At 33.7% G+C, this 18,776-nt stretch overlaps 1 protein-coding gene across 1 annotated transcript in view; it reads left to right on the forward strand.

Moving 5' to 3' along the window:
- Positions 1 to 50, forward strand: part of LOC115228066 (ceramide phosphoethanolamine synthase-like) — a 44,344-nt gene extending 44,294 nt beyond the window's left edge. The window contains exon 5 of the mRNA XM_029798742.2: positions 1 to 50. This exon is cut by the window's left edge and continues 1,646 nt beyond it. The gene's annotated coding sequence lies outside the window, so the exon portion shown is untranslated.
- The last annotated feature ends 18,726 nt before the right edge of the window (positions 51 to 18,776 follow it).

The following is an 18,776-nucleotide window of genomic DNA, read 5'->3' on the forward strand; positions in this document are numbered from 1 at the left end:
CTATCAACTCATCTGGACATGTAAAAATTATGCTAGGTCAGAATATCAGTTGACTAAAGAAAAAAATAATAAATTCATATATTCCCATGTATATAGATTACTTTTATTTGAGGTTTCCTAATCTACATGAAAAATCATCCTTATCATAAATTTGACAGAAATGGTAGAATGCTGAACGAATACCTTCCCCTATACTCAGTATTTAGCTCTATCCCTCTTCATAATGTGTTTGAAATCTGCTACTTAATATTTCTGTGATTCATTAAGTCATTTATATTCCTCTTCCTCCCTTACGAATTTATAGTTTTGTGACTGAGAAATTGTGATTATATAAAAAAGAGATGGTGATTTGGCAGAAAGGGTGTGGAGATGGGTGAAGGTATTAGACCATAAAATTTAAATACCCCTGCAACCATTTTGTTATGTTTTTGAAGAAGAACACTTTTGTCTGAGTTTTCACTTAGCTGCTCAGAATGTGTACCAAATTGTTTCAGTTTACCCAACTGTTCAGAATGGGTACCAGATTGTCTGGAAAAGGTTCATCCATTAAAAGTTACTTCCTATCTTGAAACTGTCAAGTAGGTGACCCTTTTTATCACACTAGTGCAATAAATACTAAATCTGGAGTTTTTTTTTCAAGTTTTTGTCTTGCTGTGTCTCTTTGTGGTTAACTTTACATCACGCTGAGATTAAAGCTGATATTCAATCAACAATGCAGTATTTGTTCTGAGTTCAAATCCTGCTGTGATTATATTTACTTTTCATCCTTTTTGGAGTCAACAAAATAAAATACCGGTCAAATACTGTGTAGTTAATGAACCTCCTCCCTTCAAATTTCAGGTTTTGTGCTGATGTTATTTTATTTTACGTTATTATTAAACTTAACCATATTTAAGTTTGTATCTGCTATCTTCAGTTCAAATTACATCAGGATCTGTTTCACCTTTCTTACATCTCCTAGAGAGGTGGTGGGGTAAAATAAGCACCAAATAATCAATTGAATTCCCTCTTTCCTACCTTAGCATTTTTTTAGTCTTGTACCAATGTGAGAAATTATTATTATGATTATTTATTATTATAATGATAATAATAATATAAAGTGGCGAGCTGGCAGAGTCATTAGCACACCAGACAAAATGGTTGGCAACATTTCTGAGCTCAAATTCCATTGATGTTGGCTTTGCTTTTCACCCTTTTGGAGACAATAAAATAAGTATCAGTCAAATATTGTTGTTGATGTAATTGATTCTCCCTCTCCCTTTGAAAACTGCTGGCCAAAATTTGGAAGTATTATTATTATTATTATTGGGATTACATCAACCCCAGTACTTGACTGATACTTATTTTACTGACCCTGGAAGGATGACTGGCTGAGGCTAACTTTGAAATTCATCCTTTCAGGGTTGCCTTTCCCACTAAAATTTCAGGTCTTGTGCTAAAATTTGGAACCATTATTATAAATTTATTTATTTAAAATTTTTTTTTATTTCATCCCTATGATGGAATTTAGGTGGGTTTACTCTTGGGATATTAGTATTCTGGTTCATGTTATGTGTGCTGCTTTACATTACTGTTTTGTTATTTAAAAAAAAAAAGGAAAGAAAAAAAAAACAACTGCTGCCTCCTAATAGTCAAAGCTGTTTACCTCTTGTGATGCTGAAATCAATTTTCACACACTTCATTCTAACTGCTGTATTTTAAGTATCTTCTTTCTTTTTTGTCATTGTTTATTTTAGTCTCTGTCAATCTTTAAAAGCCCCAGAATTTTCTCTTTTTTTTTCTCTTTCTCTACTAAAGTTAACGATGACATATTTTTCATTCTAACCTATGTATTCTTTTATATTTCTTGGAAACTGTCTTTTACTGGTCTTCAGTCTTAATCCCCAAAACTTATCTAGTCATTCCAAGAACCATAAAGGTCATATATGATATGATATGGACTGTGAACCTATTGTTTGTGAATAATCAGATAATATTCTAATATGTATTAGTATTATTTATTGCGTACCTTGTTGCGCATCGAGATGTTAAAGATAATTAAACATTCTGATTTAAAGTTTAGCTGTTATACCACATTGATTTCCTTACTGGTTGTGTTAGAAAAGTTTATTAGCAAAGAAGGAATCATGATGACTTAAATGATGACTTTAACCAAAGTGTTAATATAATTTCTCCAAGAGAATTCAACAAGGTTACTTTTTAAAAATAATTACCACTGTAATCTAAACCTATATTTTCCTAAATATATATCACTCATACAATTGATAACTGTAGGTATTTTAAAATCCAAATTTGACTATCATCTTCACAAGATTAACAATATTAGTTCATATGAGGCAGGTCTACTTCATTGCCTTATCCTATCCAATACTGGTTCCTTACAATTTGAAAATGATTTATATTTTTGGCCAAGTTTGGTGCATAAGGTATTTAAAAAAAAAGTATTTTTCTAAATGAAACAGAAATAATAGTAAATCAAGTAATGCTTTAGTTATAGAACAGTCTTTGTCTTATTTGTTTCCTTTTTTTTTGTAGTAAAATAATTGATATTTCTTAAGTTTTGTTTACCTTGTTAAGCAAGTTGAGTTAAGTTACATCTACATATTTTAGATAGTTGAATGACTGTATTTACAATGTTAAGATTCCTATTCTAGTTTGTTTACTTGACTACATTAAAATTCGGGATTTTGTTGGGTTTCATATCAGTTTTACTTTATGTAGTTCATTCATATGACTAGCTTGAATTATTTGCATTGTCAATTATTCTCTTTGATGTTTCTTTTGTTTTGTTTTATAAATTATTTTTCTTGAAGATGTGTGGGTGTGATTCTCCAATAGTCCTATTTTTTACAAAATTTAAGATGTATTTAATTATTTCCTCCATATAAAATAGAATGTTAATTTTTTTCCCCCTTTACATCAAATTGTCCCTTGCTAGCATCTGTGAGATGGTTTTTAAAAATTAAAACATTTGCATGTTGAACATGAATAAAACTAAATAAAAAAATATATGGGAAAAAGGGTTCCAAATCCAAATTGTTATTTTGTAACAAACAATATTATAGTTTCTTACAATACTAAATAACTTGCTGTCAGTTTACAAAACCTGTTTCTCAAGGTTTATTATCATCACCAATATTAATATTATTATTGTTACTGTTGTTGTAGAGTGGCAGAAACATAAAGTATTGGATTAAATGTTTTGTGATATTTAGCTATGTCCCTTTATGTTCTTAAGGTCAAAAACCAACTGATGTGGACCTTTTGCCTCTCATTCTTCCAGAGTTAGGAAGACAAATACCAGTAGAGTGACTGCATTTACAATGTTAAAATTTAATCAATTATATCTTAAATAATTATATATTAATTAGTAGGGGTGATATAGTTTTTAAGTAGTATGCCCCAATTAACATAAAATTTACTCACCTCTCATTTTAAAGCTCATGCAACAATGTATGGCAGCTCAAAATATAATAATATTCAATATGGTTGTTTACTTGTGAAACTAGATGTCAAAAACTACATTTGGACATATCTATTCATCATTGGAAACATATGTGAAACAGTTTCCATTGAATGATTGGGTAACATTCACAGTACAATTTATATTTTTCTATAATCTATTAAAAAAACTCTCTCCTTCATAATATTTTATTCTCTCTGGAAACATGTTTTCCTTTTCTCTTCTATCCGGTTTCACTGCAGCTAACAAAGGCTTTAAGGGATTCTTAATAAGTTGAATCTGCCACAAATGGAGTACAAGCAAGTTGAGACTGAAGTTTTAGTTTTAAAACAGTCCCCCAGAATAACTTGTTATTCTATATTTATATCCGTCCATCCATGTATTTCATTACATTTCCCTTCTTAAATAAAACTTTCCATATAACTATGTAGATATTATTAAGGTTTCATTACTTTCACTGAATCAGTTTCTTTTGAAAAGCCATTAAATTTTGAAATTAGTTCCCCATTTTGTCTCAGCTTTCTCCATTTCCTCCCTAGTCCTATCTCCCGTCTCAGTTATTATCAGCTTATATGAAATGACTTGACTGTATGTCTTGATATGATAACTTTCTGCTGTAGTCATTATGTCTTCTCTTAGTCTTACTTTTTATATATTTTATGGTTTTGTTTGAGGTAAATTACCATAAACAAATAATAAAATAGCTGTGACATGTTTCTCATATCTATCTATCTATATATCTATATATATATACACACACACACACACATACACAAATATATATGCTGATTTGTTGAAGGAGAATTATCTTAATTCTGTATAAATTTTTTATTTCAAACGTAACGTGTGTATAATTTTCAACAGCTATACACACTTCTTTTTTACTAACCCATTGTAAAACAAAATAACACAATGCCATTCAAGCCATGACAATCTAAGCAATATATATATGTGTGTGTGTGGGTGTGTATATGTGTGTATAGATATATATGCCTATATATTTGTATGTATATGTGTATATATATATATATGTATATATGTGTGTATGTATATGTGTATATATATGTATATACATGTGTATATATATATTTGTATGTATATATATTTATATATATATGTATGTATATATATGTATGTATATATGTATGTATATGTATATGTATGTATATACATGTATGTATATACATGTATGTATATACATGTATGTATATATATGTATGTATATATATGTGTGTATATATATATGTATGTATATATATATATATTTATGTATATATATATATATGTATATATATATGTATGTATATATATATGCATATATATATGTATGTATATGTGTATGTATATATGCATATATATATATGTATGTATATGTGTATGTATATATGCATATATATATATGTATGTATATGTGTATGTATATATGTATGTATATGTGTATGTATATATGCATATATATATATGTATATATATGTATGTATATATGTGTATGTATATATGTGTATATATATGTGTATATGTATGTATATATATGTATGTGTATGTATATATATATGCATGTATATATATATATATGTGTATGTATATATATATATATATATATATGCATCCATCTTGATCATTCACTATATTCATTGGCTATATCCATCTGACCACCTCATGTTCAGATCCACATCTTCCTCTCCTCTTACACTGTTGCAACTTTACCCAACCTCCTTGATTCTTTTGTACCCATACTTTCTTCTATTCTTATTGTTGAGTATGATATTATGAGGGTACATCCAAGCACCCCATCACCACCATAATTATCTCTCTTTCAAGAACTACTTCAACCATCCATGTAAATTGTGAGTTAGCCATGAACCTCCTCCATGCCAGTAAATTTGTGACTGCCCTATCTTCTATCATACCTCCCAGTTGAGTGGGTGGGGTGATTTAAGAGTTACTTTCCAATGAATTACTAGATATAAATATGATGACTAAACAGGATGCAATAGAAATAGATTGTTGAACCTGTGTGTGTGTGAGAGAGAGAGAGAGAGAGTTACTTGGTTACCTCACACTCATAAATCCATACTTGCGTCAAAATTACCCAAGAATGAGTCTAAGGTATGAAAATGTAAGACGTTAGTGTGGTTTCTAATCTCAGTGCATATGTAGATACATCAGCGTATAAGTGGCTGGGAAGTTGTGTTTCCAAAGTAGAGCTTACAGGGCATAACTGATGGTATATTTTGAATCAGCACCCAAAACTTGTTGATTTTTAAGGTGCTGTTGTGTCTGTAACTGTCCCCGCACACTAAAAGAAAGAAAATCTCTGTCATCCTCTATAAGTTAAAACTCCCACTATTTCAGAGACATCCATTTAGATGATGTTATCAATTAACTTATCTGCTAGTTCAGCCACCTACTCTGAAGATGTGAATGAGAAAATATAAGATACACAAAGGGAGAGAGTCAATCAGAGAAGTTTGTTTAGTTGTTGGCTGACACCTAGTCACCCAAACTATTGATAACCATTCTTCAACATCTTAAAAGATGTAGTATGCCCAAAATAGTGTCTAACTTTTAAGGCATCAAAATATTTTTAGGCTAATTGTGTATTCATATGTGTATTCAAACACACACATACCTTTTCAAAAATGAATTATCTGTGAGCAGTGGATCCAAATTTTGCCTAAAATGTGAACTTGTGAATATTGTAATAACTCACTGTAAAAGGAAATGACACAATACAATTCAAGCCATGACAATCTAAGCAAAATAGTGTGTGTATACATATATGTGTGTGTGTATGGAATATCTATTGATACACAATACACGGCTGAACTGTGCAATAAGCATTGGTGTTTATGACTGACTAAAAAAAGAATAGAAAATTCACTCTGTATTGCTAATCATCTCTCCTTTTTTTCTGAGCTTTTCCTACTCCACATTCATCATTCATTCTTTTGTTGTTAACTCCATCACTCATATTTACTCTCCTACTGCCCATGTTCATCATTCACTATATTCATTCCCTATATCCATCTTATCACCCTATGTTCAGATCCAACTCCTTCAACATTTTTTCCATTCTTGTACATACTTCTTACTCTTATACCATTTACTATTATAGAATATTATTATTTTTTAATTTTTAGTTTATGGTTCTGCAACTAGTTTTAATGTGGGTAGGGTTAAATCATTTGCAACTCACAGTATATTTTTTCTGTTCTTCGCGTAGTGATTTCATCTATAAGCACAGGGCCTCATAGTCAAATGTCATCAGGATGAACTGACATGTGTCTTTTTCACTGACTATGTATGTGTGAATTACATAATCCATTTCTTTTTCTTATCATGCATACAATATATATATATATATATATATATATATATATATATGTCATATTTTGGTTGAATCAGCTTCTTACTGCTCAGAGTTTCACCTGTGTGCCTACAGGAGAAACTTAGCGTAGCAAGAGGCTGACTCAACTAAATAAAATATCATTTATCTTTAATGTGATATTTAGTACTCCTTTTCCCGACAGTTAATACTAAATGGATATGTGTGTGTGTGTGTGTGTATAAAGTTTGATAGGTGCCATGCATAAAACTCTCACCCCTTGAGTCACTTTGTAACTTCTGCTAATTAAAAAATTATATATAATTCAAAGATTAAAGAAACCAATTATACAATAAAAACTTATGGTGGAATGTGAAGTATTTTATTTTAAATAAAACCCCTACAATGGTACTAATACTATCAAAAGACAAGATTTATATTCAAAATGTGTGTGTGTGTGTATATATATATATATATATATACACACACACATACATAGTTTAACTTTATTTTTCCCAAGCACCCTTATCTATTTCTAGGAAAACAAATTGATAAAATTATAATGTTTGTATTTTTTCTCATCCCTTTTTTTTTCAAGTATTTCCTTTCTGTTAGAAATACTTAATTGAATTTATCTCTTGACATGAATTCATTTCTCATTTGCTTTGCCATTTTCTTTTTTCTTCTATTTTTAAAAGTGTGGAAGCTTAATATTCAGCATCATGAGTTGGTGTTTTATTTTAGAAAGTCTGCTCCCTCTATTTTCATTTACCATGCCTCTTGGCTTTCCTTATCATTATTATTACTATGCTGGCAAACTGGCACGGTTATTAACACACCAGACAAAATGCTTAATGGCATTTCATCTGTCTTTTCATTCTGAGTTCAAACTCTGCCAAAGTTAACTTTGCCTTTCATGAAGTACCAGTTGAGTACTGGAGTCAATGTAATCAACTAACCCCTTCCTCCAAAAAATGTCAGGTGTTGTGCCTACAATAGAAAGGATTATTATTGTCATTATTATTAAGGTAGCAAGCTGGCAGAATCGTTAGCACACTGAGCAAAATGCTTAGTGGTTTTTCTTCTGGCTTAATGTTCCGAGTTCAAATTCTGCCAAGGTCAACTTTACCTTTCATTCTTTCAAGGGCAATGAAATAAGTACCAGTTGAGCATTGGGGTCAATCTAATTGACCTATTCCTCCCCCAGAATTGCTGGCCTTGTGCCAAAACTTGAAAGCGCTATTATTGTTATTATTTTTATTATAATTATAATTATTATTATTATATAAAATTCACTGTAATATCACCATACAGTACAGTTTTTTCTTTATTCTTTCACATGCCATTATTTTTTGATAGTATGGGTTGGATAAGCTTGGCAAATTTGGTCACTTGTTGGATGCTATTGGAGCAAATAGTGTTTTACAACTTAATATTTTTTGTACAGTTAATCATGTAAATGGAACTTGTTGGCTGGATTGACTGAAGCAAGCAGAATATTTTCTTTTGTCCAAGTGGACCGATACAGACAAGTTTGAACTGATTTACTTCAGCTGTCTAATCCTTAACCTCATATAACAATAATCCTTTATTTTATGTCTTTCTTTTCAGCTTGTAATTTTTGGCATTAATGCCTCTATTTTTTGACTTTAATGCCTCTATTTTTGGCTTTCATAGTATCAAGTTTTATCATTAAATGTTTTCAATGAAAAAAAATCTCTCTGTTGGGGATTTCTCACTTGGTTGTAATTTGATTTAGATCATTTTTCACTCCTAAATCTTGTAAAGCTGGTTGGTTTCAAAATTCAGCTGACCCTTTATGTCCCAATCATGTTGATACCTGGTTTTATTCCTCTATAACAGCCATTACTACTATACTCAGTAACACAGAAGAATATAATATTATGAATGTGTCAATATACATGGAACACAGTATTATGATTTTAATTAGCTGATTGCATCAGTACCCTTTTTTAATTTTATAGTCTATTTTCTTGATAAGTACCCACCTCTATTTTTTTTCTCCTATTTTTATGCTTTCTCTCTCTCACACACACACACACACAGGTTCAACAATCTCTTTCTATTGCATCCTGTTTAGTCATCATATTTATATCTAGTAATTCACTGGAAAGTAACTCTTAAATCATGATACACACACACACACACACACACACACACACACACACAAATTCTGCTTTGCCATAAGCAGGACCAATAGCCAATTGTTAGTACTCAGTAAATTTATGTACAATATTACTGAGCTCCAGCAGTAAGATGGGGTGAATTTACTGACATCCTCTGCTTCAAATTCCTACATGAACCAGAAGATAAGTACAGAGCTTTAATATTAATTAATAGACAAAAGAACAGGAGTCCATGGTCACTTATATTGGTTTGCGGCTGTTTCAGTTATAATGAACTGTTCACCCAGCATTGAGTGCAATGCAACATCTTAAAGCTTCATCAGATCCTTCATATACTGAAGAAGCTGTAAGATATTGCAATAGCACACAACTCTGGGTACTGCACAGTTCCTTATCATCAAAACTGCTATAAGCTAATGAAAGTGATAATGTAACTCTTCTCTTGTCATTCACACACACACACATGCATTGAATAGTTATCAAAAGAAAAAAAAAAGATTTACTATTTATTCCTTTTACTACAATATTATTCCTGCAGATAAGTGCCTTACTTGCACACATATGCATACATATGTGAATGCGTGTGTGTGTATGCATATGTACACACATATATATATATATAGATAGATATGTACATATATATGCATGTATATACACAGACTAGGTATCACATTAGTAAGATCAGTATTTATTAACATGAAGTTGATATTTAAATGCTACTCTATTTCTGAAGCAATTAACATATTTGCTAATTGGTGATGCCCTATATAAAAATCTATTGCAGGAACCACCTTAGGCACATTGAAATTACTTTCTTTATTTTCTGTTTATCCTATGGAAGTGGATATATATTTACAACTACACATTTTAGCAAATATATTGTAAAAACATCTAACAGTTATTCTCTTTTGTTTCATCAGTTTTTACATCTAAATGGTATTTTGACATGTGGGACTATGTTCAATAAGTAAAATTGTAACATTTAGATTCCCTATTTTCTGTTCTGTTGAAAGATTAATTTTTAGAGCTCATCTCTACTGCTGATCCCTTATTCCTCGCTAAACATTTGTGGTGTGGGCAATTACTTAAACACCCATAACTTTTGTTCTCTTTTTCCCCTTTCAGATTGTAATGGTGATTATAGATAGAGTCTAGCTAGTAATCACATCGTTATGCCTGATTATAAATTCTTGATATTCTTTTAATGCAAGTGATTCCTGCTGTTGAATCCAAAACTGTTTCATCCAGTGAAGAAGTATTAAGATTCTATAATTCTTTTCCAATATCACTTTTCTAAATAATTAAGTGAATTAGTCATTAATCAAAGGTAAAATTTGTGGGGAAAAAACATGATGACATAAAAATCTGTACTGTATTCCTTCTTCTTCTTTTTTTTTTCCTATATTTCCACCATTAACTGTTTTTATGTAGATATTCACATGGGGGTAGTTATCATCCCATAGTCATAATTACTGATAGCTCTTGCTAATTTATTTTTATCTCTGAAGTGGTTAGCTTCCTTGACTTAGCGTATCACCTTTGATATGGTTGGTTTAGCTGAAGGAACTAATAAATGATTGAATTAAAATTATGTTTATTACTTTATTCGTTTATTAGTTATCGACTTCATATATATAAGTGGTGGACTTGCAGAATCATTAGTGTCTAACAAAATATCTGTGGTATTTAGTTACAGCCTTTACAATCTGAGTTCAAATCTTGCTGAGGTCATCTTTGCCTTTCATCCTTCTGGGGTTAATAAAATAGTATACTGGGGACATTTTATCTTTGATGCTTTATGGTGGGAAGAGAAGGACAATATTCATCCGGTGTTTAAGGGAATCTAGTGCCAACACTAGAAAGCAGATTGTAATTGCAATTTCCAGCGGAGATGTAACTTGACTTATATCTGATATCTATTTATACATGAAGTAAAGCTAAGGTGCTGCTGTAAAATTCTACTGAATTGGTGACACTGCTCTTGACAAACACTAATTTATGCTTTAGCATGTCAGTTACCCAAGAACCATCAGTAGTAACACCACTTGTGGTCACAGTTTTACATTTAAATCACTTACTTGATGTGTTAAAAAAAAAACCCAAATAAAACATAAAATATAGTATTTTATCATCCTCATCTCATCCACATATATCTGTTTGTACTGTGTGTATTTACATACAGCAAATGTTTTATTTTTTTCCCAAATGGAAATTCCTTTATTTCAGGTCATCTTGCTTTAGGTATTCCTTATTATAAATTATGTGAATGCTGAACCAGTGTCTTATGTTTTATTTTATTCTATTTATTTCATACTGGAACTTTCTTCTGCATATTTGTTAAAGATGGGCTTTTGAGTTTTTATTTCTTTATTATTATTATTATTATAATCATCATTTTTGTTAATTGTTATTATCAGAGATGTGTTTACAAAAAGAAAAATATGGTTTCCATTTAGAATTATTTTTTATTTATTTTTTTCATTTTCTTTTAAACAGTTCCCAAATGTATTTATTTTTATGTTTGATTTTTGTATCATTCTGACTTTGTTATCAAAATCAGTATAAATATTTTGAGCCATTTGTAACCCCCCTTATCTGCTTCCTGTGGAATTCTGTCTTTGGCAGTGCCTTGTTGTATCTTTATTTACAAATTTTTGATAATTGCTGCTGCATCTGTTTGTACCAAAAGAAACTTGAAATGAAATCATGAGACCTGTGGCATTACCAAATCTAGTCTTCTATATATATAAACTGAATTAAACTGAATGAAGATGCAAACAATTTTTAATAAAATGGTTTGAAAATATATTTTAACTTGCTTTCCCCTCTGAACTGTATATTATAACAATGTACCTAAAAATAATCTTTAGATTCAATATTTAAAAGAGACAGAAATAAGCAAGTTTTTTCAAAAAATTATTTCTTATTCTAATTTCTGAGACATTTGCAGAGAATTGTCTTTTTAAATTGTATATTAGAACTAAAATAATTAGTGTGGAAGACACATATTAACAATTCAGAAACATACTAAAACTACTAATTTCACTTAAAAAGAAAAGAAAATGTTTACCTGAAATTAATAGTTTTCGTGTCTTTGAATGGCTAAAATGGAAGACATTCCACACTGTAATTCTCTTTTAATAATTTTCTTTAAATTCTATTTTTAAATGCTTTCATTTATTTACAAGATAAATGCTAAAAAGAAGTCATATATAAAGAAATCAAATGCATTTTAAAAATTTTTATTTTTGGCAGGTGAGAAAAATCAAATTTACATGACCCAAAAGAAAATTAAACATTTTAAGGCTAAAATTTGTGTGCGTGCATTTTTTTTTAATGACTAGATTTGGAAGTAACATTCTGCTGTGTTGAATCTACAATTGAAGTGTTATTATTAAGTAAAATATCTACATAAGTATTAATTTGTTATTTTGAGTTGAGTTCTGAGATGAATACCCATGTACTCTATTGTTGTCTTACTTGGGTCAGCACAGTTTCATGTGGAGGATACCTTTTACTCTGGTGGAAGGAATATTTAAAATGAGCATCAGACAAGGAAAACACATTAACCTTATTTATGAAGATAAAATTCTTCATATTGAACAAGTGAAATAGTCATCAACCATGTACCTGCTTCACTATATTACAGCTAATCACTGTGTTGCTTATAGAGAGTTTAGGCTTGTTACCTGTCTGATATTGGTTCAACCAGTGCCAGTCACTGTACTCTAGTTTAGCAGAATTAATTGCTAAGATGAAAGTATTCAGTTTTACCAAATGATGATAACCAATCAGATGCCTTATAGACCACTGCTGTTTTATTTAAGTTCAGTTCTGTACACATTAAATGGTTTTGGAATATAGTACCATGTCAATGTCTCACTAATTAATACTCAACTGGGACTCCTATGTACTCACCATGCCTTGTTTATATTCTGTTGTGCACAGGTCTATGAAATGTCAAAAAAAAAAATTGTGTATGTATACATACATATATATGCTTACATGCTTTATGTATATATACGCATACACCATTTCATATGCATACATACATACACACACATGTATTACACATAACTCTCTCCTTTCTCTGCTAAATGCAACACAACTTCATTAGAACAGTCATTATTTTCTTGTTTTGTTTCTCTGCTTGGGACATTAGGGGTTTCGTTGTTTCTTAATGTCCATTGCCGGAAGAAGACTTTGTTACAAAATTTGAACATTGTTGTATTGGAACTAATTTGGTTGTTCACAGCAACTTGCTGGATCCTCTTTGGAAAGTGTTCTTCTCACCCTTAAATTAATTCACTGCTGTGGAAATATCATATATTATAAAATAAATATGAAAATAACATTTTAAAGAATAAAATTTCTACAATAATATGTATGTGTGTGTGTGAGTGTGTGTATATATATATATATATATATATATATATATATACATTTGATGGATTTTTAAAAAAACTTTTTTGAAATGTTTTTATACAGTTGGTTGTAGTAACTGCCACCTGTCACTCTGCGTTTTCAAATTTTCACAGAAACACCTGTGCTTATATTATGAACTTCAAATTGGAAGGAATGAAAGGCAAAACCTATTATTATTTATAAGGAGAGTGGTGAGCTGGCAGAATTGTTAGCATGCCAGGTGAAATGCTTAGCAGTATTTCATCTGTTGCTGTTCTGAGTTCAAATTTTGCCTTTCATCCTTTTGGGGTTGATTAAATAAGTACCAGTTATGCACTGGGGTTGATGTAATCGACTTAATCCCCTCTCCCAAGCTGCCCTTGTGGCAAAAATTTGAAATCATTATTATTATTATTATTAGGGCAATGAGCTGGTTGAATCATTACAGTACCGAACAGAGAGCTCTTAGCTCTGCTGGTGACAAAGGACCTCTCGCTCAGAGTAAAAGGTAAACTGTAAGACATATGTATGAACAGCCATGCTACATAGCAGTGAAACATGGGCCGTGACTGCTGAGGACATGCGTAAGCTCACGAGGAATGAAGCCAGTATGCTCCAATGGATGTGTAATGTCAGTGTGCATACTCGACAGAGTACCTTGAGAGAAAAGTTGGACCTAAGAAGCATCAGATGTGGTGTGCAGGAGAGACAACTGAGAGATAAGTACCCATTGAGCACTGGAATCAATCCCCCATTATTTCAGGCCTTGTACCTATAATAAAAAAGATTACTATTAGTTGCAGTAGCAGCAAGGTTGCTGATTGGCCCAATGGTTTTATAACTAAAAGAAGTGATATTATTATTTTAATGTTCACTTTCCTATGCTCATGTAGGTTAGACTGAATCTATTAAAGCAGATTTTCTACAGCTAGATGCCTTTCTTGTTGCTAACCCTCACTTGTTTGCAAGCAAGGTAATAATAATTACGCTTGATCAAACTTAACAGTGACCCTTATTTACAACAATCATGGAATGCCAAGACAAAGAAACACATTGGAGCTCAATGCTGCCCTGCAATATGCCAGATACTGTCAAGCCATTTAACCCACACCGAAATGGAAAACAGATGTTAAATGAGAATGATTTCATTTTTATATATATATATATATATCAAATCTATGTGAGCAACAGGACATCCTATTACTTATATTGACTTTATTCACCTTACTTCGAGCTGTGCGGATAAAGCCGGACTGACTTGGTGCTTCAACTTAAGTAGCTAATTCAACTGAATATCAATTATGTCTTTATATATATATGTATATATACATACATATACATTTATATATACATATATGTACATATACATTTCATCATCATTATCGTTTAATGTTTGCTTTCCATGGTTGCATAGGTTGGACAATTTGACTGAGGTCTGGCGAACCAGATGGCTGCACCAGACTCCAGTCTGATCTGGCAGAGTTTCTACTGCTGGATGCCCTTCCTAATGCCAACCACTCCGAGAGTGTAGTGGTTGCTTTTACGTGCCATCGGCACGAGGGCCAGACAGGCAGTACTGGCAACAGCCACGCTCAAATGGTGCTTATGTGCTACCTGCACAGGAGCCAGTCCAGCGGCACTGGCAATGACCTCATTCAAACGTTTTTTCACGTGCCAGTAAGGTGACGCAGGTAACGACCACGCTCGAATGGTGCTTTTTACATGCCACTGGCACAGAAGCCCGTTTGCCGCTCTGGCAACGATCATGCTCGAATGGTGCTCTCAGCACTCCACTAGCATGGATGCCGGTCATCAAATTTGATTTCGATTTCACTTTCTTCAACAGGTCTTCACAAGCAGAGTTTAGTGTCCAATGAAGGAAAGGTATGCATAAGTGGGCTGGTTACACCCCAGGCATAGGCCACAAGGTTATGGTTTCACTTGGCTTGCCAAGTCTTCTCAAGCACAGCATATTTCCAAAAGTTCCAGTCACTAGTCATTGCCTCGGTGAGGCCCAATGTTCGAAGGTCATGCTTAACCACATCATCCCAGGTCTTCCCTCAACTGTTAGGGTGTGGCACTTTTTCACACAGCTATCCACATCCATTCTCACCACATGTTGTCTCTCCTGCACACCACATCTAATGCTTCTTAGGTCCAACCTTTCTCTCAAGGTACTTACACTCTGTCGAATATGCACACTGACATTACACATCCATTGGAGCATACTGGCTTCATTCCTTGCGAGCTTACGCATGTCCTCAGCAGTCACGGCCCATGTTTCACTGCTATGTAGCATGGCTGTTCATACATATGTCTTACAGTTTACCTTTTACTCTGAGCGAGAGGTCCTTTGTCACCAGCAGAGCTAAGAGCTCTCTGAACTTTCCCCCAGGCTATTCTTATTCTAACAGCTACACTTTCAGTGCACCCTTCCCCACTACTGACTAGGTCACCTAGGTAATAGAAGCTATCAACTACTTCTAGTTTTTCTCCCTGGAATGTGGCGGAAGTTGTTCTCTGCACATTTTCAGTATTTATTGCACCTGAGCATCTGCCACATACAAAAACTATCTTCCCAGTTAGTCATCCTTTGATATTGCTGAACCTCCTTTGTGTCCATAGCTTACACTGGGTACATCTTATGAAGTTTCTACCTACACCTTTTCTACAGATCGAGCAGGGCCAACTACCTGAAGGGATTTGTGGTTTGCCTGCCTTCCTACTTATTAGGACTTTGGTTTTAGCTAGGTTGACTCTAAGGCCCTTCAATTCTAATCCTTGTTTCCACACTTGAAACTTTTCCTCTAGTTCTGATAGTGACTTAGCAATTAGAGCAAGGTCGTCAGCATAGAGGAGCTCCCAGGGGCAGCCTGTCTAGAATTCCTCTATTATTGCCTGGAGGACTATGATAAATAGGAGGGGGCTGAGGACTGAACTTTGGTGGACACCTACCTCTACCCGGAATTCTTCACTGTACTCGTTGCCAACCCTCACCTTACTGACAGTGTCCCTGTACATGGCTTGCACAGCTCTCACTAACCATTCATCTATCCCTAGTTTCCTCATTGACCACCAGATAAGGGTCAGGGGACCCTGTCAAAGGCATTGTCCATGTCAACGAAAGCCAGGTACAGAAGTTTATCTTTGGCTAGGTATTTCTCCTGCAGCTGTCTTACCTGGTTAACTATACTGGTAACTAGGCTATAGCCGACACTGCCAGGTATTTTGAGCATCTCTGCAGTGATTCCTGATGGGCCAGGAGCTTTCCCTGTCTTCATACTCTTAATTGCTTTATCTACCAAGGTACTGTCAACTCGGACAGCTGGTCCTGCTGTTGGGTCGACATTCAGCAGACTCTCTTTCTTCCATTCAGTTTCTTTATTGAGTAGCCTTTCATAGTGGCGTCTCCAAACCTCTCTCTTTGCAGCCTCATTTAGAGCAAGAGAACCATCATCCACGCAGACACATTTCTCTCCTACCACATCACAATTCTCTCTCGCACACTGTCTTGCAACATGAAATACCTCGAGTCTTTGGTCCTAACGGCACAGAACATTGGCAAATTTTTTCTTTTCTGCTTCCCCTCTGGTTAAATAAACCTGTCTCCTAGTTTCCCTTTTGGCAGTCTGATACAATTCCCTGCTACCACCGTTCTTCCAGTCCTTCCAAGCCTGTTTCTTTTCTCTAATAGCCCTGTCAACAACATTATTCCACCACCATGTTATTTTGGGTCGAGAGGGGACTTTGCACCATCCACAGATCTGGTTAGTAGCGCTCAGCAGGTTGTCCCATAGAAACCTCCAGTTGTCTTCTACATTGTGTGAAGCTATATCCCCCTCTATTTTGTCAAAGGCTTTGAGTAATCTCTCTATATATAAACAGCAGTTTGTCTGTCTGTGTGTCTGTCAGGTTGTACCCTCACCCTGACCACGGCTTTCAACCGATTCTGATGTAACTTGACACAAACATAGCTCAATGTCACAATTCAAAACTAACAGCGAAAATTTTGAAAAGTTCCCCCAGTTCTGAAAAAAATCGATAAATTCGACATGGGGTCGAGAATCTAAGTTTTTATATGCAACACATTTTCTGTTGTAGTTTTCGCAACTTGCAATCGATTTTCACCAAACTCATAGTGAAGCTTGATGTTACCCTAAGAAACTTAATTCTGACGTTAGTTTTCCATGCAATACCTTACCATCAGAAAAAAATCGATAAAATCATGCCATTTTGGGAAATCGCATTCAAATTCAAGATGACATATTTTCAACAATATCTTTCACAAATTGGCAAGAATTTTTTAAAAAATTTACAGCGAGCATCATGTCTGCTTCAAGGAGCTATATAGCCCTTTTTATTCCAATAGGATACTTTATTACTGGAAAAAATCAGTTAATTAAATCATATGTGGCACACATAGCAAACCGATTTGTGTATTAAACACAAACCACAGACTGTCTAGGGGATGCAACTCGACCTTTTTAACTCTCGGAACACGTGAGGTAAGTATCCCAAAATGTATAAAAATGTACAAAAACGGCAAAAATACAGGCAGCAATGTGAGTGACAACAACGAAAAAGTCAAAAGTGACCAAACTGAACAAATGAATGGAAAAGGTTTTTGGTGCACATGACAAAGCGGTTTTAAATAAACCAAGAGTTTGCAAGTAGCGTCTGAGGACCCTTAGGGTACGTCAAAAATTAAGGTAAAACGTTTGGGGTGGTAGTTATAAAGAAAGTTTAAACAAAAAAAGTATTCGAATAACTTGTGGCTGCAGCAGCTATTGGGGGTAAAGTCTCGAATGTAATTCTTCCTGGTGGAATGGTTGTTGGGTTGAATTATCGATAGCTGTTTGATAGTTATTGGGAGTGAAGAGAAGACATTGCAACCTACACATGCGCCTTCATTCTCTAGAGGGAAAGGACTAGATTGGGATTAGTCGTTCCCTACTAGGGGCTCATACATACCCGGGCAACGCCGGGCTATGCTGCCAGTATGTCTCTAAATCTTTGTCCATTCACAGGATCTTTAAGCTTCCAGACTCTTTTTCTCCATGCTGGTCATCTTCTGGGCATCCACTTAGCCCTGATCCTGAAGTCACTAACTTACCAGTCTATGTTGTGGGGTACATTCTTCGCCTGGGAAGGTTTTGGTATTTATAAGCAGCCATCTTTCCCTTTTTCTGGCGAGGATGTAGTCAATTTGGCTAGTGTGTCTGCCAGAACAGTAGGTGACTGGCAGGTTTCCTGAAGTTAGTATTGCAAACCAAAAGATCATTTGCATCGCAGAACTCCAGCAGCATATTGCGGGAACCAAACCGTAGCCTCCATGTACACCATGGAAGCCACTTGTATGTGTCCAACATGTCCATTGAAGTCACCAGCCACAAAGGTCCTTGTCATTTGGTCAACAAGATAGTCTGCAAGAGGG

The sequence above is a fragment of the Octopus sinensis genome, linkage group LG2 (genome assembly GCF_006345805.1).
Source record: "Octopus sinensis linkage group LG2, ASM634580v1, whole genome shotgun sequence".
NCBI lineage: Eukaryota > Metazoa > Mollusca > Cephalopoda > Octopoda > Octopodidae > Octopus > Octopus sinensis.